The following is a 17,632-nucleotide window of genomic DNA, read 5'->3' as shown; positions in this document are numbered from 1 at the left end:
GGCTTGGCCATGTGGGCAAGATACTCTCAGTAGCTTGCTGGGCGCTCTGAGAGGGGTGGAGGAATCGAACTCGTGTCGGACATGTTGGCTGCGTGCAAAGCAAACGCCCTACCCGCTGTCCTATCGCTCCAGCCCTTGAACTCAGTACTTTAAAAAATTTTTTTAATTGGACATCCGTGAGATAGACCATTGCAAAGCTGTTCATAATTGAGTTTTAGTCATACAATGATCCAGCATCCATTGTTCCACCAGAGCACATTTCCCACCAACAATGTCCCCAGTTTCCCGACCACTATCCCCCCCCCCACCACCCTATTCCACAAGAAGGGGAAAATCAAGAGTAAAATCATGAGGAGTAAGTGGCATGCTGTGCAAAACAATAGAAGTCTGTGCTCAGATGAGTGACACAAAACTGTATTCCCAATGAAATGGCCATCCTCTGGGTTCCAGGTCTGAGGGAGTGGCCTTTCTCAGAGCTGAGAGACCATGTACTCACAGCTCTGGCCTCTGCCACTCAGGAAAGGGCACATATGAGTCACCTTCGCCCTGAGGAGCCTTCAGTACAAAGCGCCTGAGCTTGGGTGAAAGTGGTCCCATCTGACCATGCTCCTCAGGGCTCCTATTGGACACCATGCTTTCCCACTTGCAGTCACTAGCACATTTGCTCATAAATGCCCGTGAACAAACATCTCATCTTCCAGTAACTATTCTTTTACGGCATAAAATTCGCCCCCAAAATTGTGGTAAAATGATGCAGTTTTGTGAAGTTGAGCAACTGAACTTTGTATAGGCCTCATCTGTGTGACACCAGGGCTGTGTCACAGAGACACAGATGTGTCATAGATGACAGCTGGCTCTCACCCGTATTTCTCTGTATAGGAGTTCAGTCAGCAAACTTCCAGGAGACTATTTCAGAGGCTTGTGGTCATCCTTCTTACAGATAGTGTTTATTTACATTTTCTTTGTGAATCCCAAAATAACCACTTGAATTTTAGTCCATCTACTTAATTTATTGTCCTGCACTTGTATTTTCATTGCTGCACTGTTCACAATAGCCAAAATCTGGGAAAAAAAACCGAGTGCCTGAGAACAGATGATTGGCTAAAGAAACTTTGGTTCATCTACACAATGGAATACTATGCAGTTGTTAGAAGCCATAAAATTTGCATCCAAGTGGTTCTACCTGGAAAGTATCATGCTAAGTGAAATGAGTCAGAAAGAGGGGACAGACATAGAAAGACTAAATTAATGTGTGGAATATAAAGTAACAGAATGGAAGATGAACACCCAAGAATAGTTGAGATAAGTAAAAGGAGGTCTGCTCCACAGCTTGGAAGCCATCAGCACATGCTGGATAAAAGGAAGCCCAGATAGAGAAGGGAACACCGAGTAAAGGGTGTTTGGAGGATTCGCTTGGGATGCAAGATTTGTGCTGAAAGTAGATTATAGACTGAACACAATGGCCACTCAATACCTCTACTGCAAACCACACCACCCTTAAAGGAAAGAGACAGCAAAAGGGAATGCCCTGTCACAGAGGCGGGGTGGGATGTGGGGGTGGGGTAGGAGGGATACTGGGATAATTGGTGGTAGAGAATGGGCACTGATGGAGGGATGGGTACTCGATCATTGTATAACTGAAACTCAAGAATGAAAGTTTGTAAGTATAAAACTGTACCTCATGGTGTTTCACACACACACACACACACACACACACACACACACACACACACACACATATAAAACAAAATTATTGTTCTAAAGTGCAACTTCTTGAGCAGTTCTGGATTTTGTATATAGCAGGTAACATGTTCACACATAGGAATTTACTGTCTCCAATTTTCTCAGAATTTTATTTTCCTTTCTATCAGATACAAAGCAGCAGCAGGTTCTGCTCATAAAGAAGTGGGTCTGAGATTCAAACTGAATTTCATTCTCACCATTTGTGAGAAGGGCTTTGACTTTCTCTTCCCTTGAAATAAAGTTCCAAATCTTGAGTGAGGAACTCACCAACTAGAAAGGCATCAGATTTTTCTTGTGAAGTCTTTTTTCTTCCGTTTTTTTTGGTCACGGAGATGGAAATGTTCAGAACAGATGTGCTTTGAACTTGTGTTTTTTTCATGCAAACTAAAGATGTTTTTTAGTTTCCCCATCTGACCACCTGGTTTCTTGTGAAAGGCTACTTGGATAGTTTAGGGGGAGATTGCAAAGCAAGGGCAAATTTGCAACTGCAAAGTGAGCATAATTTGACAAAATCAAAAGCAATTAGAAGATGTTGTTTGGTATGGTGAGTCTGTGTTATTTTCCTCCTGTTTATTCAAATTAAAGTATTACATTAAATGAGCTTCAGGACTAGTTTCCTTAGCACATGGTAAACAGTTAAATTTGCATCTATTGGGGGACCAGAGCAGTAGTACAGAGGGTAGGATGCTTGCTCTGTTCCTGTGGAGCTCAGCTCTGATTCCCCAGCATCATAAATAATCCCCCAAGCCCCATCAGGAGTGATCCCTGAGTGCCAGCCAGGAATAAACTTTGAGAACCACTGGGTATGGTCAAAAAGCCAAAGAAAATTTGTATCTTTTATACCTTTAATAATTCTCAGTTCAATCCAGTTCATCTGCTTATGCATTGATAAAAAGACTCCAGTAAGACAAACAAGCACATTTGCATGTGGTATAACTCAGGATAGTTAAAACATCTTGCTTGAACTCAAGGTCTTACTAATATTTTTGAAGTCCATACAAATAACACATTGTGGAATATGAGAAAAATAATTATGTCTTTCTGGGGTATTTAAAGTTATTTTAGAAAAAGCAGTGATTTAAATTAGTATTATTTTTTTCTAGAGTAGTTTCAGAGACTTTTTCCCAACCGTTTTCCTTCTCCTCACTTGAAAAATATTTCTATTACATTTTAACCATATGAGACCATAAATTTATCATGCTGACCAATGGCCTATATGAACCACTCAGGCACATCATATTTCTTTGTGCCATAAACCATGAAAATAAATGACAAACTGGCATTATAATTGATGAGTTCCCAAGCCTCCCCCATCTTTTATGTGATTTCTTTTACCCTTGTTTCCTATGAAGGAATAAACTCAGAGGACAAATGGAAGTCGGTAATTACCAAAAAATAATCCTGGGTCACTAAAGGAATTTTCCATGGAAGTTTTGAAATGTGGACTGTCTGGTGAGGACAAGATTAAAGGGGAACGATATATAGTATTCAAGTAGCACAACTGGCTTCATAAGCAAAAAGAATGAAATGCTCTATTAAGCCCTTTTTCATTATTGAACATAAAATAGCTCTCATACTGATTTAGTGTATTTCTGTTCTTCCTGGTTTTTTCATGATCTGCGATATTATTTTCAATAGCTTTTGAGACAGGATTCCTTTTGCTCCTTGGATTCACCTATGTGGATCTCTGCTGTTCTTGATGGTTTAAAGATTTGTGACAACTAAAGGCTCGCTAAGTTTTTCCCAGGCTCAAACTCCCATGACAGAGGCTAGAGGGAACTCCTCATTGTCTTCCAGAGAATGTTTTTATTTTTAAGTGTGTCCATATATATATAATATGTGATATATATTTAAAAATAAAAATACAATTCATGACTATTTTTGCCTCTATAGTTTGGAAATGGCTCTTCATGTCACCAAATTCACATTACAGGTCCATTTATATGATTTTCTATTAGACTTGAGTTGTATAGGGAAACTTCTGGTCTGCATCTGAGCCACGTAGACTATGGGTTCATAAACTTTCATATCTTTATGGTATGATCTGTATGTTGTAGAAAGCGTAAAATAGTGAAGATGTTTTCTTTATGGATGGTCGAGTGTATAGAAGACGGCAGGCTCATGTCCTCAGGGTAGCCATCCTGCATGTCTGCAAGGCCACAAGAAGTACTTTCTGTAGGTAAGAACAGGGAAGCATATTTCTAGAAAAGATAGGTTGTGGGCTGGTGGGCCTAGAGTGGTCAATCGATTATCCTGTGGAATGGTCCTTTGAGGTAAAGCCCATTGTACCTACAAATATACACAAAAGTTTCAGACTTAAACTTGTTTATATTAGGCTTTTGTGTGAAGGACAAGACTTGGACAACTATTGCTGCCTAGAAGAAGTTTGTCTTGATAATTTCCGCCACTTCAGGGCACAAGAAGAGCCTTATTCTCAGGCACTTGAATTGAGTTATCTATTGGAATGGCCAGAAATTGCTAGGAGAGTGTCGGGGTAGGAGTGTGTGTGTGTGTGTGGGGGGGGGGGGGGGATGGGCCTCAAAAATAAAACAGTGCTAAGGTAGGATCAAAGAGATGGTATAACAGATATGGTGGTTGCCTTCCACGTGGGTAACCCAAGTTCAATCCCTGGCACCTCTATGGTCCCCCATACCCTGCTGGGAATGATCACTGAGCATAGAATCAGAAGTAAGACTTGAGCACAACCAGGTGTATCCCCCCTAAATCCCAAAAATTATTTATGGAGGAGTTGTTTTTCCTGAGCACTGTTTGTGAGACTCATTCCTACCTCATTGAAACAAAACCTAGTTATTTCCAAATTGTTGTGATTTTGGCCACTGTGGTGGGTGAGTTACTGAAATCAAGTTTAGCCAAAAATATTTACTTCCTGTTATTTTTATCTTAATGTGACCTGTTTGGTCATCAAGTAGGTAGAACAAGATTCTCAGTCCAACATGGAATACACTTATTTAAAAGGAAAAAGAAACTAGAGTTATAGTACAAAGCTTTGGCACTTGCCTTGTATGAGGCTGTGGCTCAAATGAAAATGGTTCAAATTGTGGTTTTTCATGTAGTCCCCACAGTTCTACAGGGTGTGACTCTAGCCATAGATCCACGAATAATCAGGAGCACAGAGCCACGTGTGACCACTGAGTGTGGCGCAACAAAAATAACCAAACAACAACAAAAATAACATTTAAAAAGAAAAGGATATACATATTAAATACTTGTCTTTTAATAGCAATAAAATAAAAAGATTATGAGAAAATTTTATGTCTTAAATTTGTAGTTATTTCTTTGAATATCATAAACACAGAACTTAAGAATTGGCTCATAGATCAAATAAAGGGTGTTGGGAGGATCCTCCCAGGATGGGAGATGCATGCTGAAAGTAGACTATAGACCGAACATGATTTCCACTCAATACCTCTTTTGCAAACCACAGCACCCAAAAGGAGAGAGAGCACAAAAGGGAATGCCCTGCCACAGAAGCTGGGTGGGATGTGGGGATGGGGGTGGGAGGGATACTGGGATCAGTGGTGATGGAAAATGGGCACAGGTGGAGGGATGAGTACTCGATCATTGTATAATTGAAACCCAAGCACAAACATTTGTGAGTCTACAACTTTACCTCATGGTGTTTAACTAATAAAAATTAAAAAAAAAAGAATTGGCTCATCGATGGTATTGATGGTATTGTTGCAACAAAGTTCATCAAAACTAATGACCACCAATTCATAGTAATGCAAATTATAATAGATAATACCTATCTGAATATTATAGGATCCTGGTTTTTTATTCTAATCTCAGAGATATTTGATAAATATACAAAAAACCCTCAATTCAGATAAAATTGATTCCAATGTTTATTTTAACAATTTCCATCCATTATCTTCTCCTTTCTCCCTCTCATACCATATCTGCTCTCAAGATTCCACGTGGACCTCCGTTTGGCACACTGGGTCCCATATTGCTAGGGCTGGGAGCTCAAATGGAGGAAGCCCCCAACCAGTATTCTTCAAGTACTCAGTCAACATGGACCAGCTCCGAGTAATGATTGAACATGCAGATCACTGTCAGCAGGAGCTGGCTTTCCACTGCAAGAAGTCAAGGCTTCCAGCTCACCAAGGTAAGTGATCAGTCATTAGGGCTAGAGGCCAACTGGGTCACGGGGGCAGTCACTGATCTATTAAAGGTCTTTGAACACACTGCCCAGTTCATTGTCTGAGAATTACACGTTTTTCTTGAAGCAATACATAATGTCAATCTGTTGCTCTTTGTTCAATGTGGGTCTTTTGTTCAATATGAAGTCTTTTTCTAGACTCACCTGGGCAGCTGAGCCTCAGTGGTCCTTGGAAAGCTCAGGATTCATCCACCAAGAAGGGTGATAGCATTTCACTTTATTTTTTGGCGATAAAAAAGTGTAAATTAGAACATGGCTTGGATGTTATTATACCGTGACTATTTTTTTTCACAGGCCAAATTTATTCTATGTCTTAGGAAATTACAAATTAGAAAACAATGTTAGCTCTAGACGTCTCTTTTAGGATATAGAAGATTGTGGTAGATTGTTAATTTTGTATCTGTTGAGGCCAGAATAATAGGATAGAGGGTAGGGTGTTTGCCTTGTACTGTGGAGCTAAGGATTGACACATATGGTCCTTCCAGCCCCATCAGGAGTGACCCTGAGTGTAGAGCCAGGAGTAAGCTCTGAGCACTGAAGGTTGAGATTTCAGCTTTTCAAGCCAAAGAAAAAAGTAAAGGTAAAGGCCCTCCCGTTGATCATCGATTTGCTCGAGCGGGCCCAGTAACGTCTCCATTGGATATTTTGTTGTTACTGTGTCTGGCATATCGAATACTCTCGGTAGCTTGCCGGGCTCTCCGAGAGGGGTGGAGGAATCGAACTCGGTCGGCCATGTTGGCCGCTTGTAAGGCGAACGCCCTACCGCTGTGCTATAGCTCCAGCCCCAAGAAAAAAAGTATCTATTATAATTTTAATAATTATCAGTTTTTTAATTTTTTTTCCTTTGCAATATCTCATTTTGTCAAAATATTCAGCCCCAAAATATTCAGTTCCTTGAAACATGTGGATTTCTACTTTATTCTTTCTCTGATCGACATAGTTAGGTGGGGGACAGAAGGAGGGAGACAAGTCTCTTGTGCTTCCATGCCCAGCAAATCACCCAGCAGCTGGGAAATAATCTCAGTACTCTGTCTTCAAACAGTAATCTCAGCAGGATTTAATTGCACACAGACAAAGTGTATCAAGTAAGTGCTACTTATTTTCAGTTTATTGAATGTACAGTTAGTACTAGAGGGTTTAGTACTTACTTACTTTAGTTTGGCAGTTGGTTACTGTAAAATGGAACACCAAACTGAAATTGTAGAAGAACGTACAAGCACCCTCTAGAAGAGCAAATTAGTGCTAACCAGGTGATTAACCACTGCCAGAGTTAAAAACAAACCCACCCAGAGTATCCGGAAAAACATATCCCAGAATATAATCTATACCAGAAATTGAACCCCACAAAGATAAGTAAAAATTGTGCACAGAGAGTGAATGAATATCTACCTATTGATTTGCAAGTGATTAAAGTTGTCAAACCTAAGATATATGACAGCCATATCACCAAATGAAAACAAACATTTAATTGGAGTGGGGAGATGGAAGGAGAAAATACTTTGAAGCCTGTCAAATTCTTGCAAGAAAATGAAATAAGAAATTTCATTTTCTTTCTATGCTCAACTTATATACATTACTTATATGCTGCTACTAAATTTTAGCACAAACTTAATTTTAGTACAGTTCTATGTATTTTTAGAAGTTCTTAAGTAAGGTAAAGATGCGGTAGACAAATAGTGTAGCCTACTAGGCCTTGAAATTGTTGCATTGATTTTCTCTGAATAACCAATATACACAAATGAATATGCAGGAAATCAATACCATCCTTATGAAGTAAAAATAACTAAGCCTTCACAAGGATTTTATTTATTGTAATGTTTTATGGAATGCTGCACTGAGGCAGGGGTAGGGGGAGAGGAGAAGTCTTCTGAGTTGGTGTTACGGCACTTGCCTATGGCTGATCCTGATTTGATCCCTGGTGCCTCTAGGAGTGATCCCAAGCACAGTCAGGAGTAAAACCTGAGCACACGTGGGTGTTGCCTAAACTTCTCCTCTTCTACCCCCTCTTCCCACGCCGTCAAGAAAGGATGCATTTTGAAAGCAGTAAAGAATGCTACAGTGTGAGGGAGAACATTCTTCACAATTATATGGGTCCACTGGAGAATGGTAGTCAATATTCAGTTGCCGCTTGGACATTTGTGTTGATCACAAGAGGGGATACCACTGATCTGGGATGTCATTGCAGCGTCCATGGAGTAGGGTGGATTTGCAAAGGGCTGGGGAGGGTGAGGCAGGAATGCTGTCAAGGGAGGATATGAATGCTTTTCTTTAACATCTTCAGGGCCTTTATGTTGGCGCTAGTTTAAGGAGACTTGATTATGGACTGTAAAAGAAGTTACAAGATGACGTTGACATTCTTGGAAACTTTGATCACGTCACTGAGAACTCTGTGATCATCAAAGATGCTGCAATAGCAACCTTTAGTATTTTGGTTCGCAAAGAGGGTCAAGCAGGGCGCTACAGATAATTAAGAGGAGTCGTGCTCTCTGTACATTGATATCTTTTCTGCTGCTTTTCAAGAAGAATTAGACTCTAACTTTTCTTTGGGGTATTCTGAATGATTGCTTGTTTTATAGAGAAATGAGTAATTCTGATGTAAACATACAGAAGTGCAGTTGTGTATAATAATTTGCTAGTCAGTCTCTGGGAGAATAATTATTGGACTTTGTCTTTTCAAAATATTTGGGAAAGTATCATTTAAATATTTCTTAAGCTAAAGGAAATTTTCCCCTCCCTAGAGATAAGTTTTCAACATAGTAAGAAATAAATCATTGATGTTGATTTCCTGGCACATATCTCATGGAAGGGGCCTGAGGCGGGTGGCAGTGAATGCATTTAATGTGCTTATAAGCGCAGAGGCTCTCAGCAGAAGCAGAAGTTTCTTCCAACGAGGAGCAATAATGGACAGTGGCAGCTGTGCATATTTGGGAAAAGCAGGGTGATGGTCCAGTTCGGGAGATGGGGGGGGGGGGGGGCGTCTGTTGGGAATGACCTAGCAGTCTGAAAGAGCACACTGAAACAGACAGAGCCAGTGTATCTGATGGTATTCCTGTTCCCTCCTGGCTGTTTTCTGCTGAGTGTTTCTCTAATGCCTGCTTTCATGTTCCGTCTCTTGTAATCTTCCTTCCCAGGTAAACTGTCATTGCCTACGGGGTCCCTGTGGGGTCGAGGCTGGTTTTGACCTGGTCACTTAATTTTCGTTTGCACTGAGGTTGGGGTTGTGTTGAAGAAGTAGGTTTGCTCCAGGGCTCACCTGAGACTTAAAGATCCAAGAACAGCATCATTACAAATATAGTGCTAACCTAGTCAAAGTGAGCAAGAACACACGTTTTTCCTCCAAGCAACTTTTAAGACATAACAGAAAATATCCATATTTTAGCTAGCAAGTCAAGCGAAATAAGCCCATTTTTCACATAATCATAAACTCTTCCAGTAGCTTTTAAGGATATCAAACAGATTTTTATATTCAGAGTCTAAATTATTCTGGTTTTCTAGTGACAATTATTTTTAGATATTGTATCCAAGTATTACAATCCTCAAGATAAACATGGAAATGCCAGGCCAGAATGAGCTAGGACATCCTTGATCGTTTTCTAATAAAACATAAATCATGCTATTATAGTTTTGAAACAAAAATTTTCAATCTCACTTTTTAAATAGAAGGAGAAAACAGGAATGATACTGGGGCCACAGGTAGTGGGGGACAATGTAAGTGTCATCTTTCTCATTCTTGTCTTGCAGATGGAACCCCAGTGAGCTGGTGGGTTGGAAGAACCAATGAAACACACACTTACTGGGAAGGCTCTCTGCCTGATGCACAAAATTGTACCTGTGAATTAGAGGGAATTGCATTGATTCTCAATATTACTGCAACTGTGATGCTGGCTGGAATAAATGGTGAATATCATTTTTCTGTGCAAACTGTAATTTTTTTCATTGCTTAAACCATGTATCTTAGCAGACATCAGACATGACTAAAGTGAGAATAGATTAAAGGATTTCCAAGCAAATTAAAAATAAGCTCTTTTATGTGTATGGTGTATTTAATCTGAAGCCTAAAATATCAAGGTTAACTCTTCTGCTCACCAGTGCATAGTAATCATTGTCTGTTTAATTTTTCTAATAAGAAAATATTGGAATACCAAGTTAATGCTACCCATTCAAAAGCATTATAGTATTAAATTTCTTTTTTAAAAAATTTTTTATTAGTGAAATACCATGAGGTACAGTTGTAGACTTACAAATTTTTGTGATTGGGTTTCAATTGTTACTGTGTCTGGCATATCAAATACTCTCTTTGTAAAAGAAACTTTGGTACATCTACACAATGGAGTACTATGTAGCTCTTAGAAAAGATGAAGTCATGAAATTTACATACAAGTGGTACAATATGGAAAGTATCATGCTAAGCGAAATGAGTCAGAAAGAGAGGGATAGACATAGAAAGATTGCATTCATCTGGGGGATATAAAGTAACAAAGTATGAGATTAATACCCAAGAATAGCTGAGATCAGCACCAGGAGGATTACTCCATAACTTAGAGGCCAGTCTGGTATCCTAGAGGAAAGGGCTATTCAGATAGAGAAGGGAGCACCAAATAAAGGATGTTTGGAGGATCCTCCCAGGAGGGGAGATGCATGTCGAAAGTAGACTATGGACTGAACATGTTTGCCACTCAATGCCTCTTTTGCAGACCACAACACCCAAAAGGAGAGAGAGAACACAGGGGATTGCCCTGCCACAGAGACGGGGGGATGGGGGGATGGGGGTGGGAGGGATATTATCCATGGTGGTGGAAAATGGGCACTGGTGGAGGGATGGGTATCTGATCATTGTATAATTGAAACCAAAGCACAAAAAATTGTAAACCTACAACTTTAAAAAAAATAAAATAAAATAAAGGGAAAAAAAAAAAAAAGAAAGAAAAAAAAATTGAAAAAATTGAAAAAAAAAAAATTTTTATTAGTGAAATACCATGAGGTACAGTTGTAGACTTACAAATTTTTGTGATTGGGTTTCAATTGTTACTGTGTCTGGCATATCAAATACTCTCGGTAGCTTGCCGGGCTCTGATCATCGAGTACCCATCCCTCTACCAGTGCCCATTTTCCACCACCACAGATCTCAGTATCTCTCCCACTCCCCATCCCCCTTCCTTCCCCCGTCCCACCCTGCCACTGTGGCAGGGCATTCCCTTTTCTTGTCTCTCTCCTTTGGGGTGCCATGGTTTTCAAAAGAGGCATTGAGTGGCAATCATTTTCGGTCAATAGTCTACTTTCAGCGTGCTTCTCTCATCCTGGGAGGATCCTCCCAACACCCTTTGTTTCGTGCTCCCTTCTCTATCTGAACTGCCTTTTCCCCTAGAATGTGTGGCTGGCCTCCAAGCCATGGAGCAAACCTCCTGGTACTTATCTTGACTATTCTTGGGTGTTAGTCTCCTATTTTGTTTCTTTATGTTCCCCAGAGGAATGCAATCTTTTTATGTCTGTCTCTCTCTTTCTGACTCATTTTGCCTAGCATGATACTTTCTATGTGGTACCACTTGTATGTAAATTTCATGACTTCATCTTTTCTCATAGCTAAATAGTACTCCTTTGTGTAGATGTACCAAAGTTTCTTGCAGTAAATTTTATTTTATTTTATTTTTTTATGTAGCTTGCAGTAAACTTTAGCCCAATTAATAAAATTGCTGCATGCTGACCTTTCTAGCTTAAAGATATGTTTTCAATAGCCACATAGCTAATCTTCCCTTGGCATGTGGATTAGTTTGATCATAGGATGAGAGGATGATAGAGGCCCTCTAGACTCAAGTGAAATTTTACTTATACCATCAAATACCTAGAACAGTGTCCCCCACAGTAGGGGATACTTCACCATGGGACTTACTGAAATCATCCTGTGAATCATATTAGCTTCCCAGGTAAGTTGAAGAAAGAGGTAGTTTTTTTGTTTGCTTGTAAGATAGATTTTCAATGGGATACTAAGTAATATTTTTTTGAAAAGCCTCAAAAGGTATGGAAAATCTGATCTGGACATAACATGGTAAAATCAAAGAACATGAACATCAAAGTTAATGGAAAAGAAATGCAAGAAATTGACTACAGAGTAACAGAGATGCACTTAGAAGTCAAGACAATTATAAACAATTTCCTTCCAACAGCATAGAGAATAAACTAAGCACAGAAAAACTCTGAAATAGAGAGTTTTTTAAATTTTCAAATACTAAGCTATTAGTTTCAAAAGTAAAATAAAATGAAGCAGCAAACACAGAAGAAATTTTCTGCCATTAGACTCCACAAAATAAGTTATTTATTTGTTTTTTGCTTTTGTCTTTGGGCTCCATCTAGAAATTCTGAGTTTACTCCAGTTTCTGTACTTAGCGATCACTCCTGGCTGGGATCAGAGAACTCTTTGAGATCCCTAGAGGGAACCAGATCATCAGTTTGCAAGGCAAATAACCCTCCTCCTGTCCTAACTCTCCACCTCTGCCACAGAATAGTTTTCAGAATGATAGAGTAGTCTTATGGGAAGATTTCAGATACATTTAAACTTTAAAACTATTATAACAATATGAAATATTTCCGTTTAAACTGTTTAACTTAAATTTTTTAAAATTATTTTTAACATTTAAAACATTTTATCTATGTATACTAAGAAATTACTCCCATGCCCCTGGAAATCTCTTTTTTAAGCAAACAAAGATGCATCTGAGATGAACACCAACCCTTCACCATCACCTACTTTGAGAAATATTGGTTTCTAGTTACATCAAAGAAAGAAATTTACAAGATTTGAGGGTGCAATATAAGAGATAAATGTCAGACATGTTGCATAATATAGAAAGAACATATAACTACATAAGAGAAATTGAAATGCAAGAAACAAAGAAATCCAATTATTAATGATAATAACTTACAAAAACAAAGTAATGCTTACAGTGAAAATAGTGGTTGTATTTTTTTTTTTTGCTTTTTTGGGTAACACCAGCAATACTCAGGGGTTACTCCTGGATTTGCACTCAGGAATTACTCCTGGCAGTGCTTGGAGGACTATGTGGAATGCTGTGGATTGAATGTGCAAGGAGAATGCCCAAAGTGCTCTGGCCCTGAAAATACTGAAATTTAGAATTAATATTTTAGTATATATTATCCCCGGCGAGGACAGCCAGGCTGAAAGAGCCTTGAATGTGGCACTTTTTAGAATCTCAGGGCTAAGAAGAAGGAAATGTTACTGGTGCCTGCTCGGGGCAATCGACGAACAACAGGATGATCATGATCGTATATGTTATCAAGAATTTCTTCAGGTACATACATCAAAATTTTAAAGGAAATATCTGACAATAGAAATAAAACATGTGCTCTTCAAAGCTATGTAGGAAGAAAGAATTAATGAATTATTGAAATTTTTGTTAATTCAAAAGAATATAGAGTGTTTTTTTTAAATAAGTAGAAAATAATTAACCTTTCAGTAATCATACACAGTGAATTTGACAAATTATTCATTTAAGTCTACCTATAGCTTATTGCATAAAATACAACTATATCTTCTTTGTTCATGCAGAAATATTAAAAGTACAAAAATCCATTTGATAAGCAAATACAAAATCAAGATAGTAAAGTTTGAAAATTTTAATGTGGGAAAACTTATTGTCACTATAATATGAAACTTTAAAATTTTACCATAAAGAACTAATGATCCTAACTTTATAATAAAAATGCTTTTAATATAAATGATTCACAATATATATGGAAAATAATAAAACCGCAAAAGAAATTTATAAGCCAACCGTGATATAAACAATTTAGTAATTAAAAAGTCAGACACCAATTACTAAAGATGTAAAATATTTTGAAGAATGGGACCCAGAGGGATAGATCAGAGACTAAGGTTTTTATGTTTTTAACATTCATTTCTAGCACCATTGCATTATAATTAGAGAAACTTATCATATTACAAAAACTATCATAATTAAAAAATTTACTTAATGCATGAAGCCAGTTTTGGTTTGATCTCTGGCACTGCATTTGAACCCCCAAGCATATCTAAGAGTGATTCCTGAGCACAGAACTGGAAGTTAGTCCTGATCACTGTCAGGTGTGGCCAGAAACACACACACACACACACACACACACACACACACACACAAACTATCAAGATGAATGAGCCAGAGAGATAATAGGGGGTTAAGAATTTTCTTTTGTATATTTTGACCAAACCTGATTTGAAACTAAACCAGAACAGCATATTGTTTCCGGAGTTCCAAGGTTCACTTCTGAGCACAGAATCAAGTTGGAAAATCCCTGAGCCCTGAGGTTGTAGCCCACAACCACCACCCTAAATCTAAATAAATAAAGTTAAGATATCAACTGAGAGGAATAATACAGTGAGTAGGGAATTTGCTTTCATGGGGCCTACTGGATTTGATTTCACGTACCACATATAGTCTTCTGAACTCTGCTAAGAATCAATCCTGAGTTCAGAGTCAGTAGTAAACCCTGAGTACCTTCAGATGTGTTCTCCAAAACAACTGAAATTAATAAACAAATTAAATTAAATTAGAAAGTTGACTTTTTCAGCCCATAAGCTTAACAGAATACACGATTATCTTAGGTACGCATAGTGAATTTTCATAAAGTGACTTTCCAAAGATTCCATTAAGTAAATTTTTTAATTATGATAATATGAGCAATTTCTCTAATTATAATGTAATGGTGCTAGAAATGAATGTTAAAAACATCAAAATAAATGTGTCCATTCAAACCACAGAACACTGGAAATGAATAAAAATTGCATTATGCATAGGCAATATGCTTGCTAACAAAACAAAGCAAGTTAATAACAGATCATGAATATTGAACTGTATTCCTATGAAGAAACATAAATAAATACTATGAAACTTCCTTCTAAATTAACTGAGAGGAATGAAAGCACCACAATATGCAAGATGTTGAAAAAAATTATAAAAGTTCTGAAAACTTACGTGAGCATCTACACCACATTTTTGCAATAATTCCCTTAAAGGAAAAGTTAATTTTTCATTAAATAATTTATTGATTTAATTTAGCTCCAAGTGAATGTCAAACATTTTGTTGTTGTTGTTTAGAATGTTGACAAATTGTTCCAAAATGTATATGGACAAGAAACGAAGAATGAATAGCTAAAAAACATCCTATAATAGGAGCCAGGTGAGAGAAGAATCCCACCTAATAAATATGAGAATGTGTTACAATGCTGACTAATGGTCTCTTTATTAGTGAGAAAACAGAACAAAACCCAAAGGAGAGCCTATATTTGAGTTTCAAATTATGTAATTCTAGATGGTAATTATGATCTCACCAATTATTTTCTTCCAAGCACTGTGAAACTTGAAAGTTGACCCAATATTTCTCCCAGTAAATTTCCCAATGCAAGTAAGGAGTCAAAAGTTCTGCTATGCCTCAAAAAGCAGTCTACGAAATACAGCAAGCAGTAAGAATTATTCCTGGTGCATGAGGAAAGGAACCAAACACAAAATAGACATAGGTTTAGAAGTTCTCTTACTGAATGTTTAAAATTATTGTGAGAAATTATCTGATATGTAACATTTACAAATTTGGGAGGAAATAGAGAGGTCCTCAAGGGGCCAGAGATTGTCCAGGGCTTAAGTCACTTGCCTTCCATGTAGCCTGCCCAGGTTTAAGCCCTTGCACCATCTATAGTCCCTAAGAACCACCAGTCCTGATCTCTGATAGTAGAGTCAGAAGTAACCCCAAAGTAACACCAAGTATGACACAATCAGACAAAAAAATAGAGGTAAGAGGAAAGCATTTAATTATAAGTTAGGCAAATTTTAATGGGTGTGGGAACTGTGGAAATTAATAAATCCTGCATAAAATGAGTATAGTCAACAATGATGTGTGCCCATAAAGAACTGTTAAATTAGAATTTCTCAAAATTCCCTTAGATAAAGGGAATCTGCCTGATTCTTACAGTAAGCAACAACATGAAAAAGACTATTGTTATTGCCTAATAAACACTATCTGCATTACGATTTCTTAAGATTTTTCAGGGCTCTTTATGCATTGTCTATAAAATAGAATGAAAGTGTAGTTTTGTACTGCTTTGAGAAATAGAGCATTTAAAATGTTATTTAAAACCAAAAATACTCAACGAATAAGTTATGTAATGGGCTGGAGTGATAGCACAGCGGGTAGGGGGTTTGCCTTGCACACAGCCAACATGGTCGACCCAAGTTCGATTCCTCCGCCCCTCTCGGAGAGCCTGGCAAACTACCGAGAGTATCTCGCCCGCACGGCAGAGCCTGGCAAGCTACCCGTGATGTATTCGATATGCCAAACACAGTAACAACAAGTCTCATGATGGAGACGTTACCCGGCCCACTCGAGCAAATCAATGAACAACAGGAGGACAGTGACAGTGACAGAAGTTATAATATAATTATTTTTCTTCTAGTATACTTCAGTGTTTTTCAGTTCTTTCTGAATGTATTCTCCTTCTATGATACTCTTTTTTTTTTCTTTTTGGATCAAACTCAGCAGTGCACAGGGTTACTCCTGGCTCTGCACTCAGGAATTACTCCTGGCTGTTCTCAGGGGGCCATATGGGATGCTGGGGATTAAACCTGGGTCAGCCGCGTGCAAGGCAAAAGCCCTACCCATTGTGCTATCGCTCCAGCCCTCATTTGTAGCATTACTGATATGAAACACTAAAACTAATTTCAGCTTATTTTAGCAAAGTTAATTTCCAGACAGATCTCCCCATAAACCAAGCTTGCACTCTAGATTGTTGACCACTCTTCCTGACCAAACCAGGTATTATATGCTTGGGATGATTTCTGCCAGTGCGTGGTAAATACAGGGATTAGGCAGATAAAACGGTTACTTAATTTTATCTGAGTTTTAAAAACAGCTAGAATCAAAGCATTTTTTTTTAACATTCAAGATGTTTCATTCACATATGTATGTGTATGTATTGTCTTACCGTGAGCACTGATGGTCTCTTGGCTAAAACTCTAAAACAAATGTTTTAATTTTTTACTTCAAGGAAATATTTTGGAACCTAAGCAGAATTTGACTAAGTATTAGTCTTGATTTTCTGCAAATCTTATTAAGTTGAGCCATTCGAAGTATTTTTTTTTAACCTATGGAATTGCAGTTGAAAATGTTTCAGCTTCCCTAGCTAGGAGTGGTCATTTGGTAATCTTAAAAATTAAAACTTACTAGGTTTGTCACAAAGCATCATAAGGATAAGTGAGAAAAGTTATTATTTATTAAAAAATCAGATACACATATGTAATTGAGGTACACAGTATAATAGTCAACAGTTTTGGGACCAAAGAAATAGCATAGTAGGTAAAATGCTCGCTGTGCAGTCAGTCTGGGTTTGATCTTTATTACCCCATATGGCCTCTTGAGTGCTGCCAGGAAAGAGTTCTGTGCACAGAGTCAGGAGAAATCCCTGAACACAGCTAGGCATAACCTCCAACTAAAATGCAACAAATAAAAAATTTAGAGTTTATAAGTGTTCTTACTTTCTCTATAAAGGTGACAAAGCAAGCTTATCACCTACATTTTGTTTTCTTTGTTTGATGGAACCATAGAATTATGCTTCCTAAAACATTATTTTTGTACTGAAGCATCATTGTTGTTATAATATAAACTGTTTCCTGGGGCCACAAGTGATGATTTCTATACATGTCCCATATA

General features: G+C 38.0%; 1 pseudogene; it reads left to right on the top strand.

The window, feature by feature from the left end:
- LOC130034974 (contactin-associated protein-like 3) overlaps nt 1-17,632 on the top strand; it is a 183,344-nt pseudogene that overhangs the window by 122,634 nt on the left and 43,078 nt on the right.

This window comes from Sorex fumeus, unplaced genomic scaffold (assembly GCF_029834395.1).
Source record: "Sorex fumeus unplaced genomic scaffold, SorFum_2.1 ptg000063l, whole genome shotgun sequence".
NCBI classification, from domain to species: Eukaryota; Metazoa; Chordata; class Mammalia; order Eulipotyphla; family Soricidae; genus Sorex; species Sorex fumeus.
Note: the sequence above shows the minus strand (reverse complement) of the source record. Positions and strands in the feature narration are given on the sequence as shown.